Source organism: Eulemur rufifrons, chromosome 8 (genome assembly GCF_041146395.1).
Source record: "Eulemur rufifrons isolate Redbay chromosome 8, OSU_ERuf_1, whole genome shotgun sequence".
Lineage (NCBI taxonomy): Eukaryota > Metazoa > Chordata > Mammalia > Primates > Lemuridae > Eulemur > Eulemur rufifrons.
Genome location: NC_090990.1, coordinates 77520440 through 77536230, shown reverse-complemented (window position 1 = coordinate 77536230; position 15791 = coordinate 77520440). Strand labels below are relative to the sequence as shown.

Here is a 15791-nt window from a genome sequence, read left to right as displayed (position 1 = left end):
CTTTATTTCTTTAGACACTGTGTCCTTTGTAATTTTTGGAGAAAAATAATGTTTGCACATTTTTAAGTTACTATCTGTCAAATATGGAATAAATAGCTAATATTTTCAAGTTTGAAAATATATGTATTTATATTTCTAAATCAACTTCACATTTGACCTTGAAATGTCATCCACAAAATATTTTGAGGGATACTTTTGAGGTCTTGTCCCATATTTTGAAAATGTTGGAAACAAAAGAAAGCAGTTTTTCTAATCTAAAAAATGCAGTGTGTTAACTTTCAGAAATGGTCTCATAATTATTTAAAATGAATTCATCATTACTTAATGACAAATATTTTCCAGTAAGACATGTTAAATGGTCTTTTATAACTCAAAGTATAGTGGAGATTATTTTAAGCTTGAAAAATGTTAAAAATTGTGTTTTTTCAAGGTAAGGAAATCTATTATCACTTTGTCGAAAATAGCTTTTCTATTACTTTAGAAAAATTTGTATAATTGTATCCAGCTTTTGTGCAGTTTGGGAATGAAAATTGTTATATGAAAGAATACTTCATTCCTCCTAAAAAGTCCCTTTCCTTCCTGCGGAATTACTGCTACTGAATGGAAACCAAGGCAAGACCAGCAATTTCTAGATAGTTTGTAAGAATCTAGGACATCCTGTCAATAGAAAAATGAATAACTATAGAAAAGCCTCTTACAAGTTATACCTTAGTAAGTGCTGTTTTTTTTTTTGTAATCTCATATGAGAAACTGAATACAGTTTTCACTTTTAAAATTTATTATTCAGCTTTTTTTTTTTTGCTTTGGGAAGGATTATGTGATTATATCATGGTTAATATTTTAAATAACATTTTATTTCCCATCTCTATTGCTAAAATATGACAAATATTTATTGTATCTTGAAACTGTATTTTCTGAAATTCATTTGGGTATATTTAAAAGAGCTCTTATTTAACTTTCCCTTATGTTTTAGATTAATGTGAATTTCTTCCTTATCAGGAAAAAATGCAATCTGAAATAAACGTTTGTGATTTTGGAAGTCTTATGTGCATAAAAAGCAGTTTTTACCTACAGCAAATAAATGTTAGCATTTATCCATCTTGTAGCAAGAATTTAGCTTTAATAATTGGATTATTACACATTTCACATGACAATAAGTGTTCAACTGTCTAAATTACAAAGAAAATGACTGAGTTTGGAATGTGAAAGAATACTTGAAATTTTTTACATTATCACAGATCTTAATGTATCTTCTAAAATGACAATAAAGAGGATGAGCGAATTTTTTTTACTGCCAATCAGTGATTTGGGTGAATTTCTTGTCTGTATAATGCTGTTGGGCAATGCTTGCACAAAAAAAAAGTATTTAGAATCAGCTAACATTGAAGTAAACTCTGATAGGAGCACATTCAGGATAAGAGTCCCTGTTTTCTGAGTCCCAGGCCCATGGCCTCATTATAATGGATTTTTTAAATTATGTTTCATATACACATAGATACAAAACAACTTTAAAAAAAAACTGTACATTACATGGCTCCTGGAATTAAAGAATCTAGAACTATTTGAATATGAGAGGCTGCTTGCTCAAGAAATTCCATAATTTGGAAGAGATGCATGTACGTATTTGAGATTATACTTCTCAGTTTCCCAAACTTTCTGATTGCTCTTTCTCTGGGTTAAATTGTTAAATTGAGCCACTGTAAGCTTATTCATGGAAATATTTAAGTAAAAATCAAACACTGTTCTATTGTAATGCTGAGTTTTCTCTCAACTTTGCCAAATCTTATCATTTCCTTGTAGTGTTGGCAGGAAAAACAAAGTCTTAAGTTGAAATAACCTAAAATGATTGTTTAATTCTGGTCCTATTTAAAGAGAGGACTGCTAAATTAATACTAGACAGTGTTAAAATTAGGATATTATTTAGTCTGCGGTTGATATTTGTAGGGGATTATTGTGTGTGGCAACCATTGCATAACAAGACAACCCAAAACTCAGTGGCTTGAAACAATAAACATTTATTTTAGTTCATGAGTATATTTATGCATTCCATCAGGGCTGAGTTGTAGCAGGAGTTCTGCTGATTATGGCTGAACCCTTTCACATATATAGGATTTGCTGCCTGTGTAGTAGTACAGGGTGGCTTTAGCTTCCACAACTGGCCTCTCCTCACTGTGGTCTCTCATCCTCCATCAGGCTGGTTAGGACTTGTTCACATAGGAATGCCAGGATTCCAAGAGAGGGAGCAGAACCATATACGGACTCTTGAGTTTGAGAGTCATAATTGGCACACTATTATTTCTGCCACATTCTTCTTGACCAAAGCAATTTGCAACATCAGCATAAATTCAAAGAGTATGTAAAATAGACTCTACACTTTGATACGAGTAGCTGCAAAGTCCCATTGTAAACTGTATGGATATAGGGAGGGGTCAAGAAATGGACTCACTTTGTCACCAATATGTTAAAGACCACTCCTGAATTCAGTTATACATGTCTATACCAAAAGCAAAATATGCCCATTCCCAACCCAGAAGTCTAATTCAGTTCTAGCATCATGTTAATTTCAGAGTCACATAAACTACATAAAGTTCTGATGTGGCTTCTCAGATGCGACTCCAAAAAAGGGAAAGATGGGAGCTACCTAGCAGTCACTGATTCATAGTAATTCTGAAATCATACTGGAAAAATTTTACTAAGTTCCACAACTACAAAAGTAGGATATGTTTCTTCATTAAGTTCTATCTTTGTTTCCTGGAAGTAACTTCCTAGTCCTTCGTTCTCATGGCATCCTCTGGTGTTTTCGCTCCACTCTCTGTGATGCTTTTCCTAGTTTTTTACTTCCCTTGGCTACTGCTGAGGAAATGGTCCATTTGGCACCTGAGTCATTGTCTTTGACTTATTCTTTCCCATAGAACATTGAAGGCCCAAAGGATGTTTTGCACTTGAAACAATTTAAGTCTCTTTTATTATGGATTGGTGGCTCTTTTAGCTATGAAACTTGCTGTAAAACTTTGTAGAGTTTAAATCTGGTTACAGTCTATTCTACTGCAAAAGCCATAGTACAGTTGTTTTTGAGAAATGTTTCCCTTTATACAGTTAGCCACTGCTATTTTTGAGATTTGACTTCTGTGAGACCACTCTTTTATAATTTCTAGAAGAATCTCTTTTGTTTTCTTTGCCCTCTGGTGAACACCACTTAAATCTTTCAGACGTCTTAGAAAAAGGTGCTGTAGCCTCAGCCTTGATTTGATTTTAGTCTTCAACCCTCATTTTACCTTGCTAATTTTTTGTCAACTATGAAGACTATAAATGAAAATTTTATTTTCCAACTCAGTAATTCTTGGCCTCTCTCTATTCTGTCAAAAATTGCTTACAAATGGACAAGTACTTTTTTGACTCTCTCCTTATCAACATACCTTATCATACACAGTAAAACCAACTGACATTCTGAATATATAATGCTTAAAAAATTATCTTGCTAAGGTCCATGAATTTATTAGGAATATTATTCTGCTTTAAATTTACCACAGGCAACAGTTTTACATTTGCTGCACATAACTCAGGTTGCCATTTTTTTCTAGCATACATAATCATTTCATCACTTTATTCAGCCTTTTCTAATAGTTTATCTTTTTAGCTTTTGCAGCAATTATCAGCCTCTGCTCATATTTTAGATTTTTGTTATGGTAGCATTACACTTGTAGATACAGTTTTTATATCAACTTGCTATTTTTGCATAACAAACCACTCCCAACCCCATGGCCTAGAGCAATGTTTATATATTACTGTTTGTAAGTCTTATGGGTCAAGATGGGCAGTCCTACAGGTCTACACTAGGTTCAGTTGATAGTTTTCTGATGAGTTGCCACTACCTCTTCAGGAGTAAAGCTATTGAACTACTCTCCTCTTATGTCTCAAGCCTAAGTGAGAGATGTGAGCTGTTGAGTAGAGATAGAATTTGGAATTCCTGGGGTGGACACACATTATTGACTGCCATAGCTGCTGTCTTCCACAGCTAGTTCTGTGTCCTCTGAGCTTGCACCTGAATCCCTCCTATGACCTGCATTAATGTAATAGCTGGTGGGTATAGTGGTCCAATAGCCTGTTGGTAGCCTTAGCCCACAGAAATGTATTAAACACAAATTTCTGAAAATACTTTGTTGATATGTGTGTGTGTGTGTGTGTGTCTGTGTGTGTGTGTTAGATAGCCAAACAATGAAACATAAGCTGCAAAAGCATTTCCTTCTCACAAACTACATAACTTCCACAAGTTTACAGCAATAACATATAGTTTGAAACTAAAAGTAAGAATCTTATAAGAATGAAAATAAGTGTTGGGGAACATTAAAATCTATGACTGAATAGGGTCAATGCATTTATACTTTTAAGCTATAGAAAGGATGGGTCCTCTTGATGTTTTACAACAGGAGAATACTACTGTGAAATAAATATTTAAAGAAGGTTGGCTCGTAGGTAGACTAGAATGGAAGAAGCAGAAACAAATGTGCCAACATGAGAAGATTAGTTCACATAGAAATTAATCAAAGTATACTTAACCCATAACATCTCATTGACTTATTTATTAATTCATTCAACAAACGTTTGTTCAATGTGTATACTGTTGGGCACTGTTCAAAGAATGAGAGCTATAATATGAATTAAAATTAATATTGCTTTTGAAGAACTTTCAAGTCTACAAGGAGGAGAAAACTGCATAATAAATCTCTAATATAAATAACGACACATAAAAATATGGGGAAGCCATTTGTAAATCTGATTCATAGATCAAAATAAGGTATTATAAATATTTATTCTTGGGAAAAAATATTATTCCTAGAGTTTTAAAATTATTGTAAAGTGTAAGTTAATTATAATAGAATTAGTTTACTTCTTTTCACATAAAATATGAAAAATAAAAATTGGATGGAAAACTTTGTGTAAAGCTATAAAGTTAAAAGTTTATTCTTTGGCTTGAAACTGAATGGCAACTACTAAAACATATTTATTACTATTAACTTGAACATGTAATGCACCTATGATGCTGCCTTTGTGCTTAAACCAAAATAGATAGCTGTAACCTAAATCAAAATCCCCTTTTAGTGTTTCAGAATTGTATAAGAATTTCTGGGTAGGGAATTAGAAAATATTAAAAAATTCTGTGTTACGAAGACTGAGTTATTTTACCTTAACCTGTATTTTAATTTCCTAAATCTAGAATTTCATGTATTTAAGTATAGAATAAATACCTTGTTTCCTTCTCCATTCAGTAAGTTTCTCATTTTCTCTCTTTCTTTTCTGTACTCTTACCTCTTTTCTCATTTTTTCACTTTTTGTTTTATATTCATCCTTTCATCAGTTTATTTTTTTCTTATTTAGTTCTTATTTGCCATTGTTTTTTCTTTCTCAATTTTTTTTACCTCTTCTTTCCAGTTTCTTGTTGTACTTTCCTCCTCTCTTTCTCATGCTTTCCTTCTTACGTCAAAAGATTTTGTCATTTTTTGTCTTACCTCAAAAGATTCTGTTATTATTTTTTGAATAAAGTGGTGATATCCTATTTTATGTTCATTATAAATTAATAAAATATGTAGTAGCTATTAGTACAAACAATTATGCACTCACTGGAAAAAAGAAGAAAATCCTTGAGGATGTTTTCACACACAATAAATGCATGCAAATTAGGCTGGTATGAAGCTTCACTTTCAGAGAGAAAAAAGATTCATCATGATGTTTGGATGAATATTGAAAAATCTTAATATCCTTTTTGGATTTTTAAATCTTCATTTCAAATTCCCCAGCATAAATCAGTGTAATCAAATTAATAAGTCATAATAATATTTTAAAAATGCATTACCTTTTTATATGATGCATTCTACTGCTGTGCAAAAACTATTTTATTAATAATTAATAGGTAAGACTATTCAAGTCAATTTAACAAATTTGAGCTCCTACTGTATGTGAGAAACTGGGCTAGAGAGCAAGCATATATTATTGGATGTGATAGTCTAGCAAGTTCCTTTCCCTTTCCTATAGTGATGGAGAAGTTCAGAGAAAGGATAGGTCAATTTTGGTGAAGATAATAAAGGTAGATTGCATATGCTTTTGCCAGGAAGAAGAAAACTGAAGGGAATGATAGAAGCAAAACAAAAGTGGAAGAGAAGCCAAAGATAATTTAGCAGGTCTGTATTGTGCAATTTAAAAAAGCATTAGTTGCATGTAGAGTCAGTGAATGGAAGATAAACTAGACTGTAGCTACATTAATTTGTTCATCTAACATTTATTAAGCCTCTATTACTAGCTGGGCACTCTGCTAGATATAGAATGATACAGACAGGAATAAAATGTGGACACTGCTCTGAAACAATTTTACAATCTAGTATGGGGAGACAGATGTATAAATAAATAGTTCATCCAAATACAGAAACAGAGAAGGTAAGACACAGTGGAGGAACTGGTCTTTTCTTTTTCAGTCAGGAATATTAAAAAATGCCTTTTTTGCTGAATGTTAATGGGGCTGGGTAAATATGGAATACTTAGTGCATTACAGATACTTTGCTAGATTCTATCGATAATCTCCTTTGGTCCTCATAATAACTCTATGAAATAGAGGATTTTTATTGCACTTATATAGATTAAGAAAGTGATATAGCAGTTGTGACTTAACACATAGTAACTGAGTAGAAGAATCAGGATTTCAGTCCAGGTTAATTTGACTTTTAAGATAGTGCTAGTTCCACTATCATATTTCAGGAAACTGAACTTGATTTGGCAGTGTTTGGAAAATGTTATGGCTGCTATGCTTAAAACAAAATAGACACATACAGTAATTGTGAAAAAAAAAAGACAATTACAATAGGCAGGAAATACTGAGGCTCTGGGCTAGGTGGATTGGAATGAAAGGATGAAGATAGAAATACATGTGGAGAAAGAAAGAATCTGGGGCCAAGAAGAAGACGATTTAGAGAATGACTTAGGATATTTAAAAAAAAATCTAAGCAGTTTTTACATATGGAAACTGACTTAATGAAGTCAGAGAAAAGTTGAGAAAAATAATGGTTCCCTTTCCATTTCTTCTACCACCTATTTGTTCTTGACTTCATCATTTGACAGGAATATGACAATGACCAACTACTCATCCTTAAACTGCCACCAGAATTGAGTTTCTAAAGCATCTCCTGAATAATAGCTTTGATGAATTCCCACTATCTGTACAACGCCTAAGCTCCTTATCCTAGGAGTTTAGGATAAGTGTGTTAATCTCATCACTCTGTGCTGAATTTTAAATGAATTCTCCAGTACCATATTACACTAAATTTCTCTCTGACTGTATCCTCTCTGGAATCTATCCTATTAATTTTTTTTTTATTTCAATGACAGAATTTTCTATTTCCAGAATTCTGTTTGTTTTTTTTTAAATACCTTCCCATTTCTTTTTGATTTCTGCTTGCTTTTGTTTCATATATTTTTATTTTGTTTTTAAGGAATGGTATTCACTCCTTTATTTTCTTTTATTATGAGGATTGTAAACAGTAATTTTATTTTGGGGGGATCAGGAGTTAAATTTTTATTTCAAAAGCTTGGATAGTTTCAATATCCAGGTCGTGGCAAAATCAGGACACGTGTACGATACCTTGCATTAGATTCCCAAAAGATACAAAAAAGTACAGCAAAATTAACACTTCCATTACAGGAAATGTATGACACAAATAATATAAAATTAAAAGGTGAAAAAAAGCTGACACTGTTTTCCTAAGATACAGTTTATGCTTTACAACAGGTCCAGGCTGCAGAGCGGCAGCTGGAAGCAGACCCTCCAATTTGGTTCTGGGTGACCTGGTAATAGTATCAGTTCATAATGCCGCTTTGGTCTCTGAGACACCACACACTGCCTAAAACAACTAGAGCTCTGGAAATAGTAAACAGGAGAGTGATTTCCAGGGGGGGAAATTTTAAATAAGTTGCACATGGGAAAGGCCATAGAAAGTTTGCTAAGTTAAATTTGGTGCGTAATTGTGATCACTCCATATCCAAACACCTGTGCGGTCAGTCAGACCATGGCTCCTGCCGCCGCCTCAGTATGGCTTGTAGTTATTCTGTTGGCCACCACGTCGCTGGCTCTTGCCGTGGTTTGTACTACCCTGACCGCTGCCACTGCTGCCTCAGTTCCCCCGTTGTGGTTTCCACAGCCCCCACAGCCATACCGCTGCTGCTGATAGACCTCTTTGGGCTGGGCCACCTCTATTTCACACTTGCTTCCACTGATAGTACGGAACTGTTTTCCCAGAACCTTCTTCACAGGTTCTTCTTAGAGGTGATAAACACAAAAACCTCATCTCTTGTTCAACTTTGGATCCATTGGAAGCTCAGTGACCTCGATCTCCCCAAACTCTCCAAAGTATTCCCTGATCTTTTCCTCAGTAGCTTCAGGATTCAAACCTCTCACAAAGATTTTCTTCACCAGATCCTTCTTCATAGCCATGGTCTTTTTAGGTTCAATGACATGGCCATCCAGCCTGTGCTCCTTCTGGTCTAGGACCTTCTCCACATTGGCTGCAACTCTGAAGAGGATAAATCCGAACCCTATTGATCGTCCAGTGTTGGGATCCATTTTTTATTGTTCAGTCAAGGACCTGTTCAAATTCAGTAAAATAGTCTTTTGAATCTTTTTGCTGGTATCCCAACTCAGGCCACTGACAAACATTGCTCCTGCATCCTCTACCTTCTTGCTGGCGTCGATCTGGTCCCTCTCGACGCCATTCTGATTCCCACTCGGGGTGCAGCAATCCCGCCTCCCGCCCCACCGCGGCCCTAGTGCCAGCCCCGGCCGGCGACTCGCTCTCCCGGCCGCCTCCTGTCGGTTCTCAGTGGCGCCCGTCCTCTTCACGGGCTGCTCCTCACCCGCTTCCAACTTGCGAGGCCTAGGTGAGGAGGCTCCTCGCCGCCAATGACGCCACGGGGCTCGCTCTTCCCTGCCCGTCAGGGAAGGCGCCGCGGTTCAGCCCTGCTGGAACTCGCGGTGCTGGGGCCTCACCTCGTCCGCCCATAGTCTCACCGCGCTCCCGCCTCCATGGCCGCCGCCACCACACACAACCCACCGACCATAAGGACCCTAAGGCCAGCTCCGGCCCATGCGGTGCCACCACCTTATAAACAGTAATTTGAAAAAAATTTTCACATTGCTTTATTATTTTAACTTCGTCATAAATTCAGTTCCTTATTACTGGCAGTCTTTTTAGTGTTAAGTTTTCCTTGTATCATTTTAGAGATCTTGTGCATTCCTGCATCTTGAGTGATTGTTGTGCCTATTTATTTTTCTGTTGATTGGCTCTCCCGCTCCTACCTAACACCTCCATGATTGCCTCAACATGAACCTCAAGGCACCTGATCTAGAATCACATCTTACAGTGGTGGCTCTGGGAGTAATCCCATATTAATAATACTGTGTTGATGTTGTGTCTGTAGAAACTACACAAGGGTGTCTTGGCTTGCATCTTAGACTCAGGCCACGTCTGTTGGTGTCTTCCTTTCTCTTTGGTATCCAGCTTTATATGTCATTATCCAAATTCGCACAACTTTCACTGTTTTTCCGGCCCTTTACATGGGAAGGGCAGTGCCACTCAGCTGACCCATGATTTTAAGCAGGAAGTTTTACTGCAGTTCCCCACCCCTCAGGTCGGGGGCACTTTGGGATCAGTTATAACAGAGGAATTGATTCTAGGCTGTCTTTGATTGTTTCAGAACCTGGGGCCCTTCAGGCCTGTAGAGTCAGTTCTGCTTGCTGCCCTGTGTTTCTGTTTCTCTTCTGGTCTACTGAAGTATCTCAGTTGTTCTTTAGGTTGCCTTTGTACTTTAACATTACAGTTGTCTCCCAGCACCCCCAGTGGATACCAAAATCAGCGGATGCTCAAGTACTTGGTATAAAATGGTGTAGTGTTTGCATATAACCTACATACATTATACGATAAATATCTTTAAATTTATCTCTAGATTATTTATAATACCTAATATAATGTAAATGCTATGTAAATAGTCATTATGCTGTATTGTATTTTAATTGGTATTTGTATTGTTTATTTTTTATTTTTTAAATTTATTTTTAAATATTTTAATTTGTGGCTGAAACTACAGATGCAAAACTCACAGATATGGAGGGCCAACTATATATGGGGGTGAGTGTGTGTGTGAAAGAGGGAGAGATTCTAGTATGGCTGTGTATTTGGAATGAAGATGGGCTTCTAATAAAAATTTTACAGTATCATTTTAGCCAAAATTCTTAGAGAATTAGTAAAACTGAGTTCCAATTCAGGCTTGATTTCTAATCTTTTCTTTCCAGCTACCATGTCCCAGGTATCTGTTATCCTAGCTCTCCTGAAGAACAGAGATTTTCCATGAATACATTATATGCTTTAAAGTTTCATGCATGTGTTCTTTGTGCTGCATCCACCTAAATACCTCCTTCCATTCTCTCTGTCAAAGTCATTGTTTTTTAAGAACCATCTCAAAAATTACTTTCCATGGAACACTTCTCTTGATTCTCCCCACTAGAGAAGTTATCACTCCTTTTTTATGCTAGTAGAACATTTTGCATACACTGAATGAATTAGCAGCATGTCTTTTCAAATATTAATAGTATCTTAATTTAGGAATGTTAGCTCAGTACAAAAATACATAAAATATTATAGAAGGTGGCAGTACAATGTAATATTTGTGTGTCTTACAAATATTCATCTAAAATAAAGCACAGTTTTAAAGTATATCAGTATTTAGTGGTTTCTACAGAATATTAAACAAAAATGTACTTATCTTCTAAGAGAAATATTTCAGTGTTTAGTTAAATGCTCCTTTCCACTGTTACCTATAACTTGATGGCTAGCAGAGAAAGGAAATATCAAAGATAGTTGTGAGGTTAGAAGAAGCCATATGATAAATTTGTTAGATTACCTAAGAGTAAGGGAGAATAAGATTAAAAGCCAAATGGGCAGTGAAAACTCAAAAGCCAGGATTTTAGCAATTTTAAGAAACATAGACTAGAAACAGCGAGGGATATAAGACAATAGGAGTAAGAAAATCTGACCTAATGATTAGTTAACTGATGTTTTAGCACATTAGGAAATTTAGTGAACTATTTCTGAATACCAACTCAGCAAAAGATTTTATCTGTGGAGTGCAGTAACACTGCCTTATAGACCAGGAAGCAAGTAAGCAAAACACAGGCCAAAAGATTTAACCCCATAGAGGTTATGCCATAGGTAAAGTCTTGGTAGAATGTGTGTGAACACCAGCAAACTTCATTGTGTAAGTGACTAGATAACCATGTCTTGAATAGCTACTTGTGCTTCTGCTCCAGCACTTGTGTACATTATTGGATTCACATGATTCTAAGGTAGGTATTATCTCATTCCCCAGATGAAAAAAGTTAGACATAGAAATATTAGGTGGCTTAGTCAAGACTTACAGCCTCCAAGTAGCAGTGACAGGTAATGAACTCATATTTTCTGGCCCAAGACCCAGTGTTCTTTTAGTTATTCTTACACTTTCTAGAAAGGAGCTTGATGTTTTCTGTGCAGGAGGCTAAAATGATATAATGTGGACAAAAATAAACAAGAAATTTCTGACTGCAAAGAAGGTAGAAGAGGTCAGTTCCTGATGCTCAAAAATGAACTTAAATAACTCTCTTAAGGAATGCATTCCAAAATTTTACTAATCAGACTGCCAAGAAATACAGGATGGGGAAATTAGAAAGATTCTATATCCTCATCTCTTAATGTAGCCAAATATTTTAGACCAGATCAGGGTTGTCAAATATTTTACCATTTTTACTGCTGTGGGTTGGATTTCATTCAAGTTCTTTACATTTTTTTTAAAATAAGAATTTCACTGTTAATGAAATTCTAGGAGAGACCTGTTAGGTTCAAACTAATTTATTGAGAGATTAAGTTCTCTCATTTAAAGAAAATATTCAGAGTTTAAAATTTTGGTGATTCTTTGTGAAATTTCCCCCAAAATGAAAATCATTTTTAAAATTTTTTTATTCTCATAATCTCATAACATTTTGACACATGGGAGGAGGACATGAAGATATGGTGTTGTGTGTTGGAAGACACTTTAGAGACCACCTGATCATACACCCATTTCTCATAGATAAGAAAACTGAGACCTAATCAATTAGGCCTCATTTAACTGGGCTTAAAGAATTTGTTCAAGGTTATATAATTTGTTAGTAACAGAATAGAAGCCAAAAAGCACTATTTGTCCAGTGCTCTGTCAATGCAGAGGGGCGATTATGGATTAGATTCTGTAATTTGTCTTTCCCTGAGAGTTTATTTTTAGGTGTCTGACTGCTTCATGACTGAATCACTTTGTGATGGGAGATGTCTATAAATGAGATAATCAGTCAGGGGCAAGCATTCCTTTTTCTTGGGCAATGTATATTATGGGAATTCAGTAGTGCAGACAAAAGAAATGATTAGTGCCAAGCTGCCTTATTGGATATTAATTTGGTAATAGTGTGTAGAAAATCATGATCATTTTTTCCTAAAGAGATTGTACAATTTACATCCCTTTGGATCCACAGTGAAACTTTCTAAATATTATAAATACTTCCTCTGGAAGCAGATATATGTAAGATGCCTGTTTTTCAAGTTAGCTGCATCATAAATATTTTATATACTGTATTTAATACTGAATTATAGCTCTCTAAATTACTTTTAAATATATGAAAAGGGGAAAGTCTTAACAAGGCAAAAATATTCCTATTTGTAGTAATGGGAAGTAAATTACCTTGTAAAAATTTCAATTTTCCCAAGATAGGAATAATACAAACCCTCAAAACCCATTGCACAGTCATCTTTATTATTATTATTATCATTAATTTATTCAACAAGCATTTGTTGAGCACCTGGTGTGCTTAGCTGCTGAAAATCCAAGTTGTTATAACCTGGCAGTCTCCTTGCTCTTGTCAACCTCCCTGGCCTCGTATCCTGCTTCAGTAACCAGGGCCTTCTTTCAAAGCTTGGAAATGCTGAACCTCCTGCCATCTTATGGCATTTGCACATCTCTTCTGCCTCCTGCACTCATTTCTTCACCCTGATTAACTCCCGATCTCCCTGGACATGACGGGATGACTTCCTTGACCCCCTGATTCCACTGTGCTATGCTGTCATAAATTTATCTTAGTCTGTAATGAAATATTTGTTTGTTCATTCATTTGTTTAACCATAAGCTATAGAAAGAAAGAATCTGTGTCTGTTTTATATGCCAGCGTGTTCCCATGGCCTTGTACCTAAAAGGTACTCAAACAATATTTGTTGAATGAATGAATGAATGTCCTCCTGGGACCTATCAGGCTGCTAGGATGCTTCAGAAAATAATTATATTATAGTTTGAAAAATGTGGTGATACAAAGAAGGAAATTAAAAAGCTTTAAGAGGAGTGGGGCAGGGGGAGTTGAGCAATACTTCTCAAGGAGAGATGACACCTAATGCTGCCTCCTGAAGGATGCCCAGGAACCTGCCAGATAGCGAGTGGGAGTGAGCAGCCACACATTTTGTATTGAGGGAAAAGTGAGAGCAAAGGCAGGAAAATTGAAAGAATACAGCATGTTTAACTAAAAATACTGCTTTTGTATTAGCATTACCAAAATCAATACTGTACTGTCGTCTTATATATAGAACTTTAACAACACCTCTTCAATAAAAAAGGATTTATGCACCCACTATACTGGGAGAACAGATTAATATCTTCCTAGCTTGCAAAGCAATTTCCTCTCAGTGGGGTTGTTCTGAAAAGTTCACCTTAAAAAAATATCAAGAAGGGAGCAGGTGAGAAATTTCACAGCTTAATGAAAAGGTGGCACATAAGAAAAATTTATTCTCTAAGATTATTTTTAAGAAAGTTTCTCTTATTTCTCTTTCTGTTTAATTAAAGTAGAAAATTTATATGTTGTCTCATCATATGAAATGCATTCATGTATTGGAGAAATATCCATTTTAGAAATGAGAACCAAAGGAGGAGAAAAATTATACCTCCACCAGAGAGCTTCCCTCTTGACAAAGAGAGATTCATTGGCCTCCCTGCCTACTCCCACCACCCTGGGCTTCAATACCTCTTTTTGTTGTTGACATATAAATTTGCCTAAACTACCCAAATACAGAATTGGTTACTGAGGCAGTCTTGTCAAAGCCATTAATAATGAACTATAAAAGAGGTCACTTGTAGAAATAATGATTACTGAGTCATTGCTTAATGTAACTCATCATGCTAGTGGGGTGTCTATGGAAATCAGCTTATATTTGGTTTTGCAGTGTGGCTGCTGCTATCATTGTAAACCTTATGAATGCATATGGTCTTACACGTTTTCTTCTTATGATCTCTTATGTTTACACATTTTATGTTTATTCAAAATGACACCACTTTGCTTCTTTGTTCTTCAAACCCGCTCAAATCAGTTTGGAAGGTTAAGCTATTTTTGATCATGGTTTTTAGTTAACATTTATTAAACAGTTACTATAAACATGATACTGTTTTTGGTGTTTGTTATAATTATTTCACTTATTTTCACAGTAACATATGTGGTAGTCATTGCTTTATAGTTTTTACCATAACACTTTGCTTTCTATTAGCTGTTGAAAAACAGTGCTCATTTCCTGCATTGTATTCTCCATTGTTCATAGATTATAATACAAATTATTGACAACAGTGATTTACATTATTGAACACTTACTATATAGTTGGCACAGTTCTGAATATTTCACATGTATTATTTATTTAATCCCACCATAATGGTATGATGTCTGGACTATGACTAGCAACTTAGACGAAAAAACTGGGCACAAACGTTTTAAATAACTTTCTCAAGATCACACAGTTAGTAATGGAACTGGATACAAATGTGAAATCCATTAAACTATATTGCCTTTAATGGTATTGTGTTGTGGTAGGTATCTAATGGATAGCGTATGGATAAAAGAAGAGAGATCAGTTAAAAGAAGGGATGATTGGTTTGCAGTGGGAGTGAATTAAAAGTAATTGGGCAGAGAGCTCTGTGAAGCCGATTCACTGTACACTGGTTACAAACTTGTCTGGTGACATAGAACACACTTATAAAGCAGGTTTATTACTTACAGACAGGGACAACAGAAGCCCACTGATTGTGAGCCAGTCCTTCAAGGCTCAGGAAAGCTGCCCAGGGTTGGATGATATCTGTACTGTGGGTGTCTCACTTTCATCGCAGCTGAGGGACCCCGGAAAGCAGCCTGTCTTGGAATTTGTACCCCTGGGTCACAGGACTCACTAGGCTAATGTGTTGAAGGACATCCCGTTTCCAGGGGGACTACAGCGGAACTTGGGATGTCCCAGCCAGTCCCTCATTATCTCAGGATGTTGCATTCCCAGTGTAGATATTCTTGAGAACTACAAACAAGAAAGGAGGGAGAACTAGCTTAGTCCAAGGCCATCCAGAGAACTGCCCTGCAAGCTCTATGCCACTTTCAGTAGGATAGTAACAAATGCTTCCAGTTCCTCACATTCTGTATCTTCCTCAAGCCCTGTGTTACTTGGCTTGTCCACAAGACATACGCATGTGCACATATCACATATACACACTCTGAAGAAACATATCTATACCGCATTCATTCAGTCAACAAAATGATAAGTGAACAGTCATTGTGTCTTTAGGATTAAAATAGGCTTTGAATATAGAAGAGTGAGCAGTTGAGTGAATCTCTAAACTTGGATTTGTATTGAGAGGGAAAGTATGTGCACTCTGTATCTCTTATCTCTCTACCACCACACTT

At 35.8% G+C, this 15791-nt stretch overlaps 1 protein-coding gene and 1 pseudogene across 1 annotated transcript in view; one reads left to right on the top strand and one right to left on the bottom strand.

The window, feature by feature from the left end:
• DPYD (dihydropyrimidine dehydrogenase) overlaps nucleotides 1–15791 on the top strand; it is a 799420-nt gene that overhangs the window by 170416 nt on the left and 613213 nt on the right. The window lies entirely within an intron of this gene.
• Nucleotides 8061–9099, bottom strand: LOC138389086 (heterogeneous nuclear ribonucleoprotein A/B pseudogene; annotated as a pseudogene).